This window comes from Neomonachus schauinslandi, chromosome 9 (assembly GCF_002201575.2).
Source record: "Neomonachus schauinslandi chromosome 9, ASM220157v2, whole genome shotgun sequence".
Classification (NCBI taxonomy): domain Eukaryota; kingdom Metazoa; phylum Chordata; class Mammalia; order Carnivora; family Phocidae; genus Neomonachus; species Neomonachus schauinslandi.
In genome coordinates this window covers 34,526,161-34,546,903 of record NC_058411.1, presented here as the reverse complement: position 1 = coordinate 34,546,903, position 20,743 = coordinate 34,526,161, and the positions used below count along the sequence as shown (strand labels likewise).

General features: G+C 34.9%; 1 protein-coding gene and 1 pseudogene across 3 annotated transcripts in view; one reads left to right on the top strand and one right to left on the bottom strand.

The window, feature by feature from the left end:
* FUT8 (fucosyltransferase 8) overlaps positions 1-20,743 on the top strand; it is a 327,874-nt gene that overhangs the window by 115,804 nt on the left and 191,327 nt on the right. The window lies entirely within an intron of this gene.
* On the bottom strand, positions 11,458-11,882 carry LOC110571401 (annotated as a pseudogene).

Here is a 20,743-nt window from a genome sequence, read left to right as displayed (position 1 = left end):
AAAATAACCAAGGACTGTGGGACAATTTCAAAAGGTATAATATATGCATAATGGGAATTCTAGAAGGAGAGGAAGGAGAAAAAGGAAGAGGAAATATTTGAAGCGATAATGATGGTGTATTTCACCAAATTAATGTCAGGGTCCAAACCACAGATCTAGGAAGTTTGGAGAACACCAGGCAAGGTAAGTCCCCCAAACTTCACCTAGGCATATCATAATCAAACTGCAAAAAATCAAACAGGAAGTAATCTTGAAAGAAGCCAGAAGGGAAAAAACACCTTATCTATAGAGGAGCAAAGGTAAGAATTACATCTGACTTCTATTCAGAAATCATGCAAGCAAGAAAAGAGTGGAGTGGAATACTTAAAGTGTTGGGAGAAAAATTGGACAATCTAGAATTCTGTATCCTGCTAAATTATCCTTAAAAAAAGAAGGAAAATAAAGACTTTCTCAGATAACAAAAATGTAGAAAATTTTTGCTAGTGGGCTTGCCTTGTAAGACATATTGAAAGTTCTTCAGAGAAGGAAAATTGTACAGGCCAGAAACTTGGATCTACATTAAAAAAGGGAAGACCATTAGAGAAAGATTAGGTGAAGGGAAATAACTTTAAAATAACTTCTGAATAACTTTAAAATAACTTTTATTTTTCTTAATTGACTAACAGATAACATAATTTGTTTAAAACATCAACAGTGTATTCAACGAGTGTATCTTAAATATAAGTGAAATGAGTGACAGCAATGATACAGGGGTTGGGAAGGAGGAATTAAGAATATTCTGTTATAAGGTACTTGTATTTCACTACCCATGAAGTGGACTTGGATTAGTTGTAAATGTATAATGTGAACTCCAGGGAAACAAAGAAAGTGAAAAAAGAGGTATAATTGACATGCTAAGAAGGGAGAGAAAATGGAATCTCATAAAATCCTCAGTTAAAACCACAAAAGAAAAAGAGTGGAAGATATAAATAGGAACAAAGAACAAGGGTAATGAATAGAAAACAGTAACAAATAGGGTAGATATCAATCCAGGTATATCAGTGTATCAGGTATATGCCAGTGGTCTAAATATACTCAGTTAAAAGAGACCGTCAAGAGTGGATCAAAGACTCAACTATATGTTGTCAACAGAAACCCACTTCAAATGTGAAGACACATACAGAATAAAAATAAAAGGTTGGAGAAGTGTATACCATACTAACACTAATCAAAAGAAAGCTGGAGTAGCTCTATTAACTTCGGACAGAGCAGGCTTCAGAGCAAGGAAAATCTTCAAGTGTAAACAGGAGCATTTTATAATGACAATGGGTTCAAATCTTTAGGAAGACATAATCCTTAAAGTATGTGCATCAAAATATGTGAGGCAGGATGTGAGGGCGATCTGGCTGCGACATCTGTCACCCCATTGATCGCCAGGGTTGATTCGGCTGATCTGGCTGGCTAGGCGGGTGTCCCCTTCCTCCTTCACCCCTCCATGTGCATCCCTCCCGAAGCTGCACGCTCGGTCGAAGAGGACGACTTTCCCCGTTAGAGGAGGACCGTTCTTCAGTCAAGGGTATACGAGTAGCTGCGCTCCCCTGCTAGAACCTCCAAACAAGCTCTCAAAATATGTGAGGCAAAAACTGAGAGAATTGCAAAAAGAAAAATAGATGAATCCACGATTATAGTTTGGTATCTCAACACTCTTGTCTTAAAAATGGTCAGATCTAGCAGGCAGAAAATCAGGACATACTTGAACTCAACGGCACCATCAATCAACCAGACATAATTGACATTTGTAGTTTACTTCATCCAACAACAGCAGAATACACATTCATCTCAAGAATGAAAATGGGGCGCTTGGGTGGCTTAGTAAGTTAAGTGTCCTCCTCTTGGTTTTGGCACAGGTCATGATCTCAGGGTCATGAGATCAAGACCCGTCTCGGGCTCTGTGCTTAGTGGGGAGATTGCTTGAGATTCTTTCCATTCTTTCCCCCTCCCGCTCCTTCCCCCTGTGCTCCTCCCCCTGTTTGTGCGCACACTCACTCTCTTAAAATCTTAAAAAAAAAAAAGAATGAAAATGGTATTATTCAGAAACTTCAGAGTTCATTTTAGACTTTAATTTGTTTCCTGTAGGATTTGCATCATAAACAAGATCAGAGAAAAGAAAGATGAGGACTCATTTTAAAAAATACAACAAATTATCACCTGCCTCCCCTCTACCTCTTACATATTCTAGGGTAAGAATTTTAGAACTTTGATTTTATTGTGATACTTACATTTTTCTGGCCTCAAGTTTGGTATAATGAATGAGTGTATGTGAGTTATGTACTTTTATAAATGAAACCTACCTGGCACTCTCTCATTCATTAGCTACTAAGAATATTTCATACAACTCTTTCGTCCTGTGTAGCAAAATTTGAAAATTACTCTGAAATATGAATCCTTCGTGCCTTGGCCAGTATTTGATAATTATTGACTTTTGCTCCTGAATAATAGAGCTCTAGATGTCTGACTGCTTTATTAATTTTTGAGTAGATTTTGAGTAAGAACAGAGGCAGATGAAAAAGGACAGGTGAGATTTTGTAAAGAAAGAGAATATTCTAACTGGATTTCAGACGGTTTTATAGGCTAGTAGAAGACAGATACTTTGAGTGATACATTGCTGAACTTCCTTAAGGAGAGATGAAAATGACTTAGATTTGATTTTATATTTGAAATGGTGGTGTTTCTTTCCCATTCTGAGACCAGCCTTTTCTCCCTGCTCTTGCTGTCCTGTAGAGCTATGCTAGTGGGGAGTAGGATCATAGGTTTACATTAGTGGAATGTAGGAGTATTGGGTAGAATGGGGAGTAGTATTTCACCTTCTTTCTCTAAACTTTAATTCTCTTTCTTTGTTGCTCAAAGTAGTGTTTCAAGAATTGGCACCTGGTTCAAGAGGGTCTGATTCTTAGCAAAACTATTCTAATGACAAAAGGCATTCAGTGTTTTCCTATTGGATTATTGGATTCATATTGGGTTGACATCTATTTGCATGCTAAATGCTGTATCATTGTTATCTTTTGTCTGCCTGGTAGACTCATGATAGTGACCTTACAGGGATTACCAGCAGAGATACCATTCTCTAAAGGAATTAGAAATCTTATTAAAATGGATTTGGTAAAATTTGTTCCCCTTTCTATAGAAAAACAAAGAAATAAAACTGAAAACGGGTGCCTGGGTGGCTTAGTTGGTTAAGCATCTGACTCTTGGTTTTGGTTCAGGTCATGATCTCAGGGTCGTGAGATTGAGCCCTGTGCTGGGCATGGAGCCTGCTTGAGATTCTCTCCCTTTGCCCCTCCCCACCACATACTCTCTCTCTTAAAAAAAAAAAAAAGAAAAAGAAAAAAAAACAAAAAGAAAACGACACATCAAATAAACTTCCCTCCTTGGATCACAATCATGGTTTGAGGACAGATCTATCAATGTATAATTCCAGGGTTTCTGTCCTGTCTTAGCTGCCTATTTTCTGTACAAACCTTGATCAAGTCAAATCACTTCTTACCTCAGTTTCTTCATCTTCAAAATGGAGATTGTGCCTATCTTATAAAGCAGTTGTAAGAATTAAATGACAAAATATGTGCCAAGTGCCTGGGTCATGTCTGACACAGAACAAGTGTTACTTCTCTTCCTCCTTCCTTTTGGCATCAAGATTATCTGGGTTCCACCTCTTGAATTCACTAGTTACTGATTGTGAGATCAAATTATTTTGTTTTTCTGAGCCTCATTTTCCTTTAACATGAGATCATTAACACCCATTTTATAAAGTTGTGGTTGGAATTCAGTTCCTAGTGTAGTCTTAAGAAATTTTTGTTGAATCTGAATGTGAATGTTAAGGTGCTAAAAACTTATATAAATATGTGAGTTTTGCTGGATAGATCTTTTGGACACAGATCCACAATATATTTTTAGGAATATATACTAAGAAGAACATAATAAGGAAAAACACATCTCTAGTTTTTGTTTTTTTTGTTTTTGTTTTAATGGGAGGACTCTACAATAGTTTACTTAATTTTTGCTTAATGTAATTCATTGGGAAAGTAGGGAAATTATGGATCAAAGGATTTATTGTCACTTGAAATAGCTACCTCTAGAAGGAATATGCATAGGGTACTAAGGAAGTCAAACACTTGAATATACCTCTTTGCTTTTATTCTTTTTATCTTAGGTAACTTCATTTTAAGTGAGATTTCATTATACAATAATAGTTTTGTGGGCAGATCTTGGAAAATTAATCAGTACTGAAAACTTCCTAGTTTGGTAATTACCAGAGAAATAATTAATTAACCAATATTAAAATTTAGTTGGTAAATTAAGGTCGAGTCTCATAAATGAATCATGTTAAATGAGTTACAAATTATATCAGTATTGTTGAATTTAACTGTATTAAATCAATATAATTTCTTTGACATCATAGAATAGAAATTGAGGTATGTGTGGTATATTGTATTGAACTAGGGAGTTTGTATTTTTTTTTTTTAAGATTTATTTATTTATTTATTAGAGAGAGCATGAGAGGGGGGAAGGGCACAGGGAGAAGCAGACTCCCCGCCGAGCAAGGAGCCCAATGTGGGACTCGATCCCGGGACTCCAGGATCATGACCTGAGCCGAAGGCAGTCGCTTAACCAACTGAGCCACCCAGGCGCCCGGGAGTTTGTATTTTTAAGAATGTTATATAGTTTCATGAATTTCAGTTAGGTTTGTTTGAATGTGAATCATTTTTATAATTAGCAAAAATATCATTGCCTTTGTGTCTTGTAGCAGTTGTGTTAGCTTTTGTATATGTTGAGATGAATGTAAATTTTAACTTATTTTCTTAAACATTTCCCAAAGGTTAGGAAATAATTTACCATACAGAATGTTAATCACTTTCAAGAATTCCCAGTTTATCATTTATTTGACATGCTATATTTCTTATTAGATTGTTTGTTAACTGCCTTGAAAATGTTGAAGAAAGTAGGGAATAGTCTTTGCATGCCTAGTTTTTACCTGCAAGGAAAAAGATAAAAGAAAATAGAATCAAAACTGAACTGCAAAAACATTTAAGTGCAGACAAGCTTCTGCTGAGAAAGTGGAGATGAAATTATGTGTGAATGTTAAAACATATGGGTATGTTGATTATCACTATGTTTAAGTATTTTTGTTGTAAGGCAAAGGATTTGCAAAATTAGAATAAATGCATGCATTATTGGTATTGCTGAAGTCAAAATAACTTTGTTTCTTCAAGGTTTTTTTGTTTTGTTTTGTTTTTACTTGTTTTTTAAGAAACCAGATACGTATAGAACTGGATGTTTATTTTTTAACTCCTTTTTTTCTTAATAATTTAATGTTAAGAGCTATTAGAATTCTGTGATTGTACATTTATGAAATATTATTTGGGCAAGTCATTCATAAAGTAATATAATATTTTGTCCTTTTTATTGTGGTAAAGTATATATAAAATAAAAATTACCATTTAACCATTTTAAGTATGTAAATAGGTATATGTACTTACTTACACTGTAATTCAGTGTAAGTACATTTACATTGTTGTACAGCCATCACCAATATCTCCAGAACTTTTTCAGCATCCCAAACTACTGCACTCATGAAACATTAACTCCACATTTCTTCTTACTTCCAGCCCCTGTAACCATTGTTTTATTTTGTCTTTATGAATTTGACTATTCTAGGTTCTTCTTATGAGTTGAATCATATTTGTTCTTATGCGACTATCTTCTTTCACTTAACGTAGTGTCTTTAGGGTTCATCCATGTTATACCATGTATCAGAATTTCATTCTTTTTAAGAATGAGTAATATTTTATTTTATGGATGTGCCACATTTTGTTTATCCATTCATCTGTCAGTGGACATTTGGGTTGTTGTGAATAATGCTGCTATGAACATTGGTGTGTAAGTTATCTGTTCAAGTGTGGTAATATGTTTTCTAGATATTTTAATATTGAAAAATTTTTGTGGTAATGAAATTCTATTTAAATGGACTAGATAAATATCTGTATTTTCAGCGATATCAGTGAATATTAAATACCTGGTGTGTATTCTAAGTAGTGGGGATATAAGGAGCCATAAAATCATGATATACTGTTTTGAACTTAGAATCTAATAATAATAGGGTGTGTTTATAAAAATACACTGGTGGGTAGCATATGCTTTTGTTGAAGAGGTATTCACAATCTAATACAAACCAGCATCCTCTTTCACTAAATTTTTGCATGTTGTCCTCACCAGTTAGGAGGCAAAATACTTGATCATAATCAACTTGGATATTCCATTCAAGCATATGTATTTAACATATGCATTTAACATTCAAGCATAAATTCTAGAGAGATCATACTAAAATGGAAGTTGGATCATGACATTCCTCTAAACAGTTTTCTCTAATGAAAACATTCTTAGAGTGATTTAACATTTCTTTTCCCAGACTTACACCTTAACTTTTATCACATCTCTTATCCCTGGGTGAGCTGGGTAATTCTTTGTTGTTGATACATTTCTTATGTAGGTAAACTGGCTTAAGTGTACATGAGTAAAAGGCAGAAGGTTGAGCTTCATATGTCTCAATGTTCTTCCCAGATTCGTGATTCTAATTTAATCTCTACAGTACCTGTATTTTCCAAATGAGAGAAAACAGAATAGGCATGTATAACCTCTAAATAAGGTTTCTCAACAGATCTATGGTAATTTTAAAAGCTAAAATTTGATCAGAATATAAACATTTTGTTATGTTTTGGTATTTTAGTGGTCTTTTTCTCTCAAAGTATTTTTCCTGGAAAAGCAATATAAATCTTTTATGAATTCAATAATAATTTTGCAGTTTAATTGGATTTTTAAGGTTTCTCTGTGTGCCAGTTGGACCTTTTGGAGAGTGTTACTACTCTTTTTCCATTGAAATGTTAGACCAAAGGAAAACATACAGCTCTGTTAGATTCACATTTCCTATGGATGATGTTTTGAGCTCAAAAGGAACTTTGAACATTTTAAACGCAACTGAGCAGAGGTTCCAAAAGGCAATGCTGTAGTACTGTTTTTGTCTCCATATTCATCTACTTGATTCCCAGTAGTGAGCCTGAATTGTGAGTGATAAAGACACTTACAGGCTCATTACGCTGCAGAGTGGGGAAAAAAAAAAATGAAAACCGAACTAATTTCGAAGTCAATGCTTAAAAAAGTGACGGGATGAATGAACAAGCATAATCATCCATTCATTCAGCACATATATGATACTCCACTATGTACCAGACAATCCACTAAACACAGGAAATAAAGCAGTGACTAAAATAGAATCAGTCCCTACACTGTTGGAACTTGGATGGCCTAGAACAGTGAGTGGAACATAATAAGCACTTAAAAATATTTGAATAAATGAGTTCTGTTTTGTGGAGAAGGTATTGGAGTAAGAGGCATTGTAGTGAAGTGTGGAGTGTCCTGATCATTGTATTATAGATAGTTCATTTAAAAAAATGAAAAAATGAAAACCCCAAATATCTATTAATATGGAAAATGGTTGAGTAAATTATGGTAATACATTGAGTGTAATATACAATGGGGCCTTTAAAAATAATGACATGCGAAGATATATACTGGCTGACATGAAAGGTGTTCTTTACCTAGTGAATTAAGCAAAGTAGGCTATAGAATAGGATGTATGCAATGAGTCCTTTAATGTAAGACGGTTTATCTTTAAGTAAAATGTCTTGAGAGATGGTGCAGAAATGGTAACCCATGAATTATTCTTTCAGAAGATAAATTTCCTATGATCTTTTCTTTATTCTTTATGCATTTCTGTGATTCTTTTGTTTTACAACGACCATGTGCCATTATTTAAAAATAATTAAGCTAATTTAAAATGTTTTCAGATAAATTGATTTTTAAACTTAGTATCTGTATCAGTAGACATTGTTACTAGTTGATGGTCCATTGTCCTGTAAATGTCCTTTCTTCTGGAAGAAAGTTAACCAGAGGGAAATACTTACCTTTAACATTTAATATTTATCTTTAATATTCACAGGGTATATTTTTCAAATGAATAGTAATATTTTTAAATGTGTGTAATAGTAGGAAACTTTTATAGTAATTTTAATTTTTATAGATACTTTGAGGAATGTCCACATAATTAAAAGATGGACAACTGAGACCATTCTTTAGCTTTTTTCTGTGTTTGAAAACTTAATTTGGGGGGTGCCTGGGTGGCTCAGTTGTTAAGCGTCTGCCTTTGGCTCAGGTCAGCCCCGCTTCGGGCTCCCTGCTTGGTGGGAAGCCTGCTTCTCCCTCTCCCACTCCCCCTGCTTGTATTCCCTCTCTCACTGTCTCTCTGTCAAATAAATAAAATCTTAAAAAAAAACTTAATATGGATGTAGATATTAATAGATATTAGATTGGACTGTATTTTTTATCTGAAGATTTGTTTTTGCTTTCTTCTTTGCTTAGTATGATTACTGATTTTTTTTTTTTTTTAGATTTATTTATTTGAGATAGAGCGAGCAAGAGAGCATGAGCGGGCCTTGAGGGAAAGGGAGAGGGAGAAGCAGGCTCCCCACTGAGCAGGGAGTCCAAAGCGGGGCTTGATTTCAGGACCCTGGGATCCTGACCTGAGCCAACGGCAGACGCTTAACCGACTGAGCCACCCAGGCGCCCCTACGCCTAATTTTCTTAATTAGGGGAGAGAATACATGTGTTTTGGGAGTCCTGGTTATAGTTGGTTAATATTCTTATGTTTTCACAGTATAGTAGGGCAGATCATATTAAATTATTTCTTCATGAGTGTTTTCTTCCAAATTCCTTGTAATAAGTTGTGTTTTTATCAGGACAAATTAGAGGACTCATGAAAAATTCCATTGTACACATAGATTATTCATAACAAACTCATTTTATTAGAAATAGTATAGCAGCTTCACTTCAGATCATATTGACTGATTATTGGAGTTTCAGATAGATGATTGAATTTGAAAACTGTCTCAAGGTCTGTTTATCTTTTTAAATGATTTTAAAATGATTATTGTTAAATACTTGTTTAAATGATAGGTTAACATTGCTTAGGTATAAATAAAAATATCATTCTTCAAAACAAGAGTTTTGTCAGGCCACATAGTCCTTTGGACTGTGATACACCAAATTTGAGACAATTTTTTTTTCTAGATGTTTGGCTATAAGTGCCATAATTATATAAAATCTTCACACACTGAACATATGAAGCAAAGAAATCAAGCTATAAACCTTAGAAGGTAATTTTAGGTCCTGTTCTCTCTCTCTCTTTAGTTTTAGTTTTTCATTTCTGAAAAATAAGATGCTTGTTCTAGTTTAATGAGTATGATAATATCATCTCATATTGTCTTCATTTTTTAAGGTGAGATAGTTGATTGAGTGGAGAATAAATCATTTTGTTAGATGGTGACTCCCTTCTAGAATAAAAATGGGAAACTCTTTATCAGTAAATCATTGTTATATATACTTTAAATGTTTAAAAATATAAGAAAGGAATTATAGAAAAACTGAAAATGCTTAAATTAATACCATGTACATGAATGATAGATAGCATTTATAATTGGTATTTTAATTATTACATGGTATGTATATAAGTAATAACATTGTGATTGTTAGTCTAAATGAAATTAATGGTTTCTTCTTTTATACACTGTCACTATACTTGGACTTTCCTTCATTGCACTCATTTATTCATTAGTCAACAATATTCATTGTCTGCTATAGGCACTGTTCTAGACTTTGAGTGATACTAATCAATAATATAGACAGAAACTATGGATCTCCTGGAGCTTTTATTCTAGTGGGAATACAGATACTAAACTTAGAGTAAGTATGTTTGATGGTAGTAAGTATTCTAGAGAAAAGTAAGTACATCAGGGAAGGTAATAGGGAATGTTGGAGTGGGAAGTATACCATTTTTATATAGAATGGTCAGGGCAGGTTTTATTGAGAAGGTGATAGTTGAGTGATGATGACCTGAATTTGATGAGGAAACAACTATGGTGGATATTTGGACAAGTGTGTTTCAGATAACAAGTTCAAAATCCTTGTATTGGGGGTAGGCTCATAATATTTTAGAAAACTAAGAAAGTAATTGTGTAATTATTTGTTTCATATTTGCTTTCCCAGTAGATTCTGTTATCCACTAAAATGGATATTATCTCTGTTTTGTCATCATTGCATTCTTGGCACTTAGTTTAGTGCCAAACAGATGGTAGGCAGTGGGGCAGTGGATAAATATGGATGAATTCATGAATGATGAGGGGGCGTTTTGAAGGAATCACCTGCCCGATCCCCCTTTCTGAAGTTCTATTTCAAACTGCAGAGGTCTTTATAGATCATAAAAAAACGAGAGTTCTTTAGGTAGAATGATTCTTCCAAAAGGCATTGTTGATTAGTAGTATTCTTGGGATGGCAAAGATTTTATTTCTTATCCTATTGATAGGGATCCTTCTGTTTCAGATGTTTGGTCTAGATTGGGAAGATCCTTGGCTGTGAAAGATATTCTTGCAGTAGAATCTGAAATCAGGTTGCTGGGTTAAAATTTCTGTTTGATACTTGCTAGCTGTGTGACGCCGTTCCTACCCCCCATTTAATTCACCTTTAAATGCCTTGGTTTTCTTATCTGTAAGGTAGATACTGTTTTCTCTGTTCCAGTATTCTTTACACCGTAAACATTTCCTTTTGCATAATAGGATTTTCTCATTAATCTTCCAGTACACTACCATATAAACATTTTTCCCCTTTTTTATTTTTTATTTTTTTTAAAAGATTTTATTTATTTGTCAGAGAGAGAGCAAGTACAAGAAGGGGGAGCGGCAGGCAGAGGGAGAAGCACACTCCCTCCTGAGCAAGGAGCCTGATGTGGGGCTCCATCCCAGGATGCTGGGATCATGACCTGAGTTGACTGAGCCACCCAGGCATCCCATTTTTTCCCCCTTTTTAAAAAGGGAGCTATGATTAAGAACATAGGACTTTGGAATTAAATGTACTTGGGTTCTGTAAAAGCTTAGCTCTTAAAGTTACTTGTTAACATGTATCAAAGTTTTTATTTAACTAATGAGAGATCAATCAAGAAGACAGAACTGCTTCCAAGAGTATTTGAGCATAAGGAGTTCACCTATTCATTAAGGAAAGGGATGCCATGATAAAATGACTAAGCTACATAGAAGTCTGATAACTTTTTTTTTTTTCAAGATTTATTTATTTTAGAGAGGTGGGGAGGGGCTGAGAGAGAACCTCAAGCAGACTCCTTGCCAAGTGCGGAGACTGATGCAGGGCTCGATTCCATGACCCTGACATCATGATCTGAGCTGAAACCGAGAGTCGGCCACTCAACCGACTGAGCCTCCCAGGCACCCCAGAAGTCTGGTTAACTTTTAAAGGACAGGGAAGCCATATCTCCTTTGGGATTTAATCCTCAGAAAATTTGGAATGTAAAACATTGAGTTCAATTTAAATATCATCATGGTCTTTATCATCATCTCTAATATCATCATACTGGATTTCATCATCATTTCCATCACCAAATGTATATCTCATTGATTTTAGCAGGCTTTGGAAGCTTGCCACATGCTCTCAGATTTATACCTTCATCTGCATTGTAGTTTAAAATTACATCAGTTCTGTTATCCTCATAGTCTGTCAGACCGATACAATGTATGAGGTATTTATTCAAGCCATTTTTCTCAGTTTTCCTTTCATATGACATAATCTCTTCACACCATCAAGACACATTACTTCTGATTATACATTTCCCAGTATTTTGATTACTTGGTTATACTCTTATTCATCCTGTTTACACACCAGCTTTTTTCAGGTTCATTTTCACTCTTACCTCTGCACCTGTTTTTACCTCCTTTACCTTTTTTCTTGGTCATTACAATACCTCATGGCATCTTAGTCTCCTTTCCTGTGGTGGTGGTGGCAGCTGTTCTTCCAAAAGGCACATGGGATTACCTAGCATGTTATGCAAAATGGCACTCTGCAGGTGCGGGAGAGTTTTGAGACTGAGCTTTTCTGAGCCAGCCTCAGTGGCAGCAAATTCATATCCCTCCCTCTTCCCTTTCCATGTGTGTTAATGTGTTTAAGGTTTTCTAGGGCAGGTCTAGAGGAAACCTTTATTCTTGTGCTCTCTTAGCCTCATTACTAAGGTGGACCTCTCTTTGGGACTTTACTGAATGTCGCAAGGATTCAATGAGGACTCTCTATCTTGTTTGTAAGAAGTCTAATGATTCCTGGCCCTCTGTGAGCTCTAGTATCATCAAATAATTTTACTCAGCTTTAGCTACCTGGTAATTTTTCTTTCCCAGAACTTGGCTTTGCTTAACCTTATGTGTTTTCACCCTATGCATATATAGGTTGTCATTCAGGTAATTTAAGGGGATCTCTCTCTCTCTGTCTTTTTTAAAATTTAAAAAATAGGTCTTTGCATAGTTCTCTCACTTCAGGGACTTTTCCCCCCAAATAGTTGTTTTGTTTTGTTTTGTTTTTGTGGTCTGACTTCTGCCTTTTCAACTTAGCAATGCACTAGATTATTTTTGGGTTTCCCCTTCAACATACTGTAATCTCAAAAGTGCTTTCAGAAAGAATCCCAGGTAATTATAGTTCTTCCCTGTTCCCTTTCTTCTTCTTCTTCGTCTTCGTTGTCTTCATTTTCTTCGTCTCCTTCGTCTTCTCCTCCTCCTCCTCCTCCCTTTCTCCCTGGAATCAGTTTTGTGTTGCCTGTTGTCCAAAATCAGATACATAGTTTATTCCATTTTCTAGTTGTTTACATTTGGAAGTTAATTCTGGATCTTATTACTCCCTTGTGGTAAAAGTAGAGATCTCTTAACACTTTCAAAATGAGGAATGATATTCTTAGCAAGTGATATGTCCTGCCCATTTCAAATTGTGTTCAAATACCATTATGTGTAAAAATTCACTTTTAAATGTTGCTTAAATTAAATTGATCTTAGTAACAACATTTCTGTTATTATTCCACACATAGTTATAAATAAAAGCTGCTTTGGCTGCTTTTCATCTAATATTAGCTCCCAGTCAACTGATGCATTAAATTAAAGTTGGTGTAACGCTAATGATTTATAATAGCTGATTCTTTTTGGTACTTTTATGCCTCACTGAGGATCACTGGCTGTTTTATGATACTTTTCTTTCTTTCTTTTTGTTTATTTATTTATTTTTAAAGATTTTATTTATTTATTTGAGAGAGAGAATGAGATAGAGAGAGCATGAGAGGGGGGAGGGTCAGAGGGAGAATCAGACTTCCTGCTAAGCAGGGAGCCCGATGCGGGACTCGATCCCTGGACTCCAGGATCATGACCTGAGCCGAAGGCAGTCGCTTAACCAACTGAGCCACCCAGGCGCCCATCTTTCTTTTTTTTTTAAGCAGGAATCAGTATAACTAAAAAAAAAAAAACCTTAAAATAATTCTTACTTGGTATAGTAACTTTTTAAAAAAGATTTTATTTATTTATGAAAGAGAGAGCACATGAGTGAGGAGGGGGGAAAAGGAGAGGCAGAAGCAGACTCCCTGCCGAGCAGGGAGCCTGATGTGGGGCTCAATCCCAGGACCCCTAGATAATGACCTGAGCCGAAGGCAGATGCTTAACCAACTGAGCCACCCAGGCACCCCAGTATAGTAACTTTTTACTAATAAAAATATGTTTTATGTTTTATCCATTGAGGATCCAGTGAAATATAGTGTAAGTTTAGTACTGCTCAATTCTTTAAAATTCCTCCAATTAGTTTAAGAACATTGATAATTGGAAGTAGAGTATAAACATGAACTGGTATGAACTTAACTGAGAATGTCTCATTAAGTTTGGAATTAGGGAAAAGGATGTGTTTGATGAAGAACAATATACTGAGCTGAATTTTTTTTTTTTTATATAGGATATGAGGTGTTCATGAAAGTGAATGATTCTCATGGTTGATTCTATTGGTGACATGACCTTCATTCATCATTAATGCTTACAGTATTTCAAGTTACCGTATTAGGTGCAAGATTCTTCTTCTAATAGTCATTATGTGTCTATGCTGTTCTTGGAAGAGAGACTGCAAATTCTTAGGAGAGTGTTTGAAAATGAACCAGTAGCAGCACTGTGATTTGTATCTTGTGTACTCAGGCTCAACATAGGCTTATTTATTTATTTATTTGAGTGGGAGAAGGGGGGATTTTCATTATATTTATTTTTTTAGAGAGGGAGGACACAGGCATTTTTGACTCTGGGATTAGAATTGTACATTGTTAATCTTAGGAAAAAATATTAAAGAAATTTATAGCCATAATATACATATCTCTCAAAGGATGAGAGTCAGGGTTGTAATTATAGGTGAAAGAACTATAAATTTGTTAGTTCTTACAGATGGCAACAAAATGTCTGATTCTGTTACTTTTTCTTTTTTCTTTTCTTTTTTTTTTTTTTTTTTAAGATTTTATTTATTTATTTGACAGAGACACAGTGAGAGCAGGAACACAAGCAGGGGGAGTGGGAGAGGGAGAAGCAGGCTTCCTGCCAAGCAGGGAGCCCGATGCAGAGCTCGATCTCAGGACCCTGGGATCGTGACCTGAGTCAAAGGCAGACACTTTAACGACTGAGCCACTCAGGTGGCCCATGTTACTTTTTATTATTTCTTAAAATATTTTTCCTGATGTCTTTAAAAACTACTGCTTCTAGATATATCCATTGAGTGTGGTGTGGCAAAAAACTGTTTAGTCTTTAATTTTTTGACAGCAGATGTAAAATGCAGACATCTATTCAAGATCTTTTAGATACTAATGATTATTCAAACTAATGTATGACAGTCACTAGATACCTTTGCCAAAGCTGCTTTGGGTTTATCTGTTACTAAAAGAGGTATGTCTACCTGTAGTGCTGCCTAGGCAGCATGGATGCACTGCATTTCATCCTCCTCAGTTGCTTATCATTGAAATTTATGGATTATGTTTGTTATTTTGATAGTGTTGTTTTCTTGTAACTCTGCCCCTGAAGAGTAATAATCCCTTGGTCAGTCAAACCATACTGCTTTGATTGATTTGGAGTCAAGACAGTAGATCTAGCTGTGAATTTTGGCTCCTGGTTTTGTGACCTTAGGTGAGTTACTTAACCTCTGCTGGTTTATTATTATAGTATGGTAGTTAATTGAGTAGACTCTAGAGTGTTTGTGAGGATTTGCATCCTGGCTGTGCTACTTTTTTTTTTTTTTTTTTTAAGAGAGAGAGCTAGCAAGCATGTACACTCATGCATGCACACGTGTGGGGGGGGGGCAGAGGGAGAGAATCCCAAGCAGACTCCACTGGGGGGCGGGGAGGGAGGGGCCAATCTCAGGACCCTGGGATCATGACCTGAGCCGAAATCAAGAGTTGGATGCTTAACTGACTGAGCTACCCAGGCTCCCCATGGCTCTGCTACTTACAAGCTATGTGACTTTGGGCAAGTTACTAACTTTTCTGCCTTCTCATCTGTAAATTAGGGATAAAAATAGTATTTATCTGTAAAATACTTTAGTAAGCCGGGCACATACTAAGCACTCAATAAATGTTTGCTATTATTTTCTATAAAATGAGGACAAAAATAACATAATAGGGTTATTATGAGGCCTGAATGAATAAATAGATCACTTTGCACAGGAACCTACTACATGTTCAGTAAATGAGGTACTATAATGGGATTGATGATAATTATGATCATGCAGCAGATGTGTCTATGGAATAAGATCCAAGATTTGTAACAAAAGAGAGCACACTCGAGTGCCATTGATTTGCTAATTGGTTGAGACACACAGAGTGAGTTGCAGTGTTCTCTTAGGTCACTTGTACAAAACAAATCAACTTTTGTATCCCAGTTGGTACACAAGATGTGATAGATGAAAACTCCTATCCAATAAGACTTCAGAATTGTAATCTTATTATACTTGTTGTGGTATCAGTACAGTTTAGGATTGGTCACACTCCACAAACAGCCAAAGAAGTAAAAGTATATATTGGGGAAAGCTTTTATATTAGCTCTGTTGATTAAAGATATGATATAAAATTTCTGCCAGTATCAAGCGTTACTCAGAATCTGTGAAAAATGGATAGGAACTTGTGATGCAGGCTGCTGGTATACTACCCAACCTTAAATCTGTTTTTCTCTTCTATATTAATTGATCCTCTTTTTTTTTTTTTAGGTAGGTACATTGACACCTTGGAGAAAAGACTGTATTTTGTAGATAAGTGACTAAGTTATGGCAATAAAGATAAAGCAGAAATAGTATGTGTTTGTGTGCTTGTAAAGGTCAGTGACTCCTCCGGAAGAGATCCCATTTTGCCATTCAGTTTCTCCTTTTTGACCTTTATTGAAGACATAGTAACTAGAGCTTTAGCAAACATTTTGGACTATGAGGTGATCTTGACGATGGAAGCCAGTCACAGAGAATGGTGGAAGAGAAAGTTAGAAACTTGGGTCCCTGAGGATACTATGCAACCACCATCTCTACATGGCCTTTCTCTAGATGACTTTTACAAAAGAAAAAATAAACCTCAATCTTGTTTAAGCCAAGCTGCTCTTGTGTTGGGGTATTCTGTAATGTGCAGAACCATATCCTTATACTGAGGGGAAGCAGTATAAATAATAAAGCACTATTGAGATTTAATGGTTTGTGTGGGAGGAGTGAAGATTTAAGGAGAATTGGAGGCTAACACTAAATGACTAAGGGAGGGATGCCCAGTCCTTAAGTGTCTGCTTTTGGCTCAGGTCATGATCCCAGGGTCCTGGGATCGAGCCCTGCATCGGACTCCCTGCTCAGCGGGAAGCCTGCTTCTCCCTCTCCCACTCCCCTTGCTTGTGTTCCCTCTCTCGTTGTCTCTCTCTGTGTCAAATAAATAAATAAGGTCTTTAAAAAAGAAAAATGACTAAGGGATTGTGGGTCTACTTTGATCATACTGGTGAAATTTTATTAGATTAATAGGAAATAGGAAACTTATTGTACATAGAATTGTACATTGATTCATGTACCTGTTGGCCATTTGTATATCATCTTTGGGAAAATGTGTTGAGAGCCTCTGCCCATTTTTTAAATGGATTGTTTGGCTTTTTTCTATTGACTTGTGTGAGTTCTTTATATATTTTGGATATTAATCCCTTATCAGATATATATCTTACAAACATTTTATCCCATTCGATAGGTTGTCTTTCCATTTTATTGATGGTTTCCTTTGTTGTACAGAGGTTTTTTTAGTTTGATGTAGTCCCATTTGTTTATTTTTGCTCTCGTTGCATTTGCTTTGGTATCAAAGTCAAAAAAATAATTTCCAAGACTGATGTAAAGGAAGTTACAAGATCTTGTGGTTCAGAGTCTATGGGAATAAAGAAAGGTTTAACCCATAGACCTTTATTTACTAATAAATTATCATAGCTTTCATTTAGCAAGCCCATACTACATACTAGTCACCATGACTAGCACTTCACACAAATACCTCAGTCCAAAACTACTATATTCATTTAAACTAGTAAAGTAAATAAGGGTTAATAGTCTCACTCAATCAAAATACTAAAATAAAAGCTATAATAATTATAACCAATATGTTCTAACTCTACTTGGTTTGAAATGAGTGTTATTAACTAATTTACAAAGAGGTTAAATACTATGGTCACAGTCACAGCTAGAAAGTAGATGAAATGGGCAAACACAGTTGACTATAAACCTCCCTCACTGTTAAATTTCTAATGATTATATTGCTAAACGTTACTGAGTATATCTCTTTGTATAGATTTTTTTAGTAGTTGCTTTTAAGTATTACCTGAAAGATACATAACTTATCACAGTCTTCTCACATTGATGTCTTACGAGTTTGAGTGAAATGTAGAAACTTTACCCCTCTGAAGTACCATTACTCTCTCTCACTTACAATATAATTGTCTTAATTTTCCTCTACATGTATTTAAAACCATAACAGGCATTATCAAAACATAATGTAGAAAAGTCAAGAAGAGAAAGGAAATTCTTTTATATTTACCCGTGCTTTTGCTCTTTCTGTTGTTCTTTTTTCCTTCTGGGATATATGAAGCAAAAAGAAAACTCAGAACTCACTGCTATGTTATTGCTTTAGTTCCTAGATTATTAGCAGCTCTGCCTTTTCTATCTTTCACAGTCCTCTTGTATTTGTTTTATATAGTGTCCAGGGTTTTTAGCTGTTCTTAGTGGGAGGGATAGGAAGAAGTCTGTCTTTACCATCTTGGAATGGAACCAAAAATCACTTCACTATTTTAAATGTAAAAAAATTAAGTCAAATGGAATTTGTTTTATCTAGTTTTCCTAACTGTGTGCTATTTGGGAGGAAAAGTTTGAGGCCTTTCAATCTCTGAATTAAATTATACTTGAAATGATCTACTGATATAGCTGCTTGTCCTTGAGTTAAAAGGTATGTGTGGAAGGAGATTTTCTAGCCTCCCTTGTAATTCTTAAAGTCAGCAGGCTATTCTTAACAGTAACAAAAAAATAGCTATCATTGGTTTTGGTTCTGCCGCTTACTGACTTTACAACCTTGGGAAAGTTATTTAATCTCAATGTGCCTTAATTTCCTCCACTGTAAAATAGGGATAATAGTACTTACATCAGGAGGTTGTTGAGAAGATTAAAAATACTATAATTGTGAAGTACTGCAAAAAATACCTTGCATTCAGGAAGCACTACATAAATGTAGCTGTTATCATCATTACACTTAGAATGATAGGCCCCCTATGATAGCAATTATTATAATCATTTCAAGGATAAAAAATTCAGGCTCAATCTGCCTTCAGCTCAGGTCATGAATCTGGAGTCTTGGGATTGAGCCCCACATCAGGCTCCCTGCTCAGTGGAGTCTGCTTCTCCCTCTGCCCATCACCCCACTCATGCTCTCTCAAATAAATAATAAAATCTTAAAAAAAAAATTCGGGCTCAGAGAAGGTAAGATGCCCTATTTTAATTCCTTGCTGGCCCAATTCTATATTGGTATGGCCAGGATTTAGACCTGTTCTGTCTGACCTTAGAACTTAGAGTTTCCAAGGCATCATGCTATGTACCTGTCAACATCAAATCCTTCTGCATCCCGCATTTTCACCTAATATTATATTGTGTGTATTTGTCTTAATTAAGCTGAGCCATGGTAGCTCACTAGTGATTATCCCATAACTTACTTAAACTTCTCTTTTTAGGATATATAAATTATCTCTCTGTCACCCATCTGGCTCACATATTAGTGAATTATTAGCCAATAATATCATCATAATATTCTGCATACATGCAGTAGCAAAGATTAGCCTTTAAAGGGCTTTCATGCCTCTTAGATGAAGATTGAAATGTGTGTGTATTTTTAAATATATCCCACTAAATTTTTCTGTAGCATAAAATGTTTATTACACTTTTGAAACTCTCTTGTTCTTTAGAAACAGTTTTAAGTCTGTTTGAATCTGAATTTTTAATCTGTTTTTTTAGAAAGTTTTCTAGAAAGATTGTGACTCTCTATTCATTACTTGTATCTGACTTAGAATTTTTCAATACATTTGTCTGCCCTTCTTAGCTATGAAATGTGATGTTTTTTAAGTTTTTAATTTTAATTCCAGTATAGTTATAGTGTTATAATTAGTTTCAGGTGTATAATATAATGATTCAATAGTTCTGTAGAACTGTATACATCATTACTCAGTGCTCATCATGAGAAGTGTACTCTTAATCCCCTTCACCTATTTTACCCATTCCCCCCAAACAATTTCCCCTGATACACTTTATTTTAAATGAGCACCCTCAGTTAAAGTTACTACTTTTTCTTCAACAAGAGCATTTTTTACTTGAAGCATATTTCAGAGTACATGGTTCTAAAAGATATATATAAAACATTCCATCCAGGAAAAATAGAGTATATATTTTCCTCAAATGTACACAGAAGAATCCCCTGGTTAAATCACATAAAAAGAGACATAACAAATACTACAAATTTAAGAAGACTGAAATCATACCAAATATATTTTCCAGCCACAATGATATAAAACTAAAGATCAACAATAAAAGAAAGCTGGAAAAATCTACAATACAAATATTAAATATTTAATATGCAAATATTAACACACTACTGCATAGGCAGTGGGCCAAATAAATCAAACAGCAAATCAAAATATGTGTCAAAACTAAAGAAAAAGAAAACACAATATTCCAAAACCTATGAGCTGCAGCAAAAGCAGATGTTAGAATGAAATTTATGTTCTGATGCTTGTATTAAGAAAGTTCAAATAAACATTACACCACAAGGAACCAGGAAAAGAAGAAACTTAGCTGAAATTTAGTAGAGGAAGGAAATAACAAAGAAAAATCAGAAGTAAATAAAATAGAGACCAGAATAAAAAAATAACATAACATTGAAAGTAATGATCATTAAAAAAAAAAAGAACAAACACAAAATTGGCAGTGCTTTAATTACATTAACTAAGAAAAAAAGATTCAAAAACCAAAATGAGAAATGGAAGTGAAAACAATGTAGCAGTAACCACAGAAATACATAGTGTGATAACAGATTACTATAAACAATAATATAATAAACCCAAATAATTTCTAAAAATGTACAAGTTACCACAATCTAATCATCAATCTTGAATCCAAGAAATAGGAAATCTTAGACCAATAATATGAATGAAAGTTGAATTAGGAATCAAAAAACTCCCAGCACATGGTTTCATCGGTGAATTCTACCAAACATTTAAAAATATAATGACAGTCTTTATCA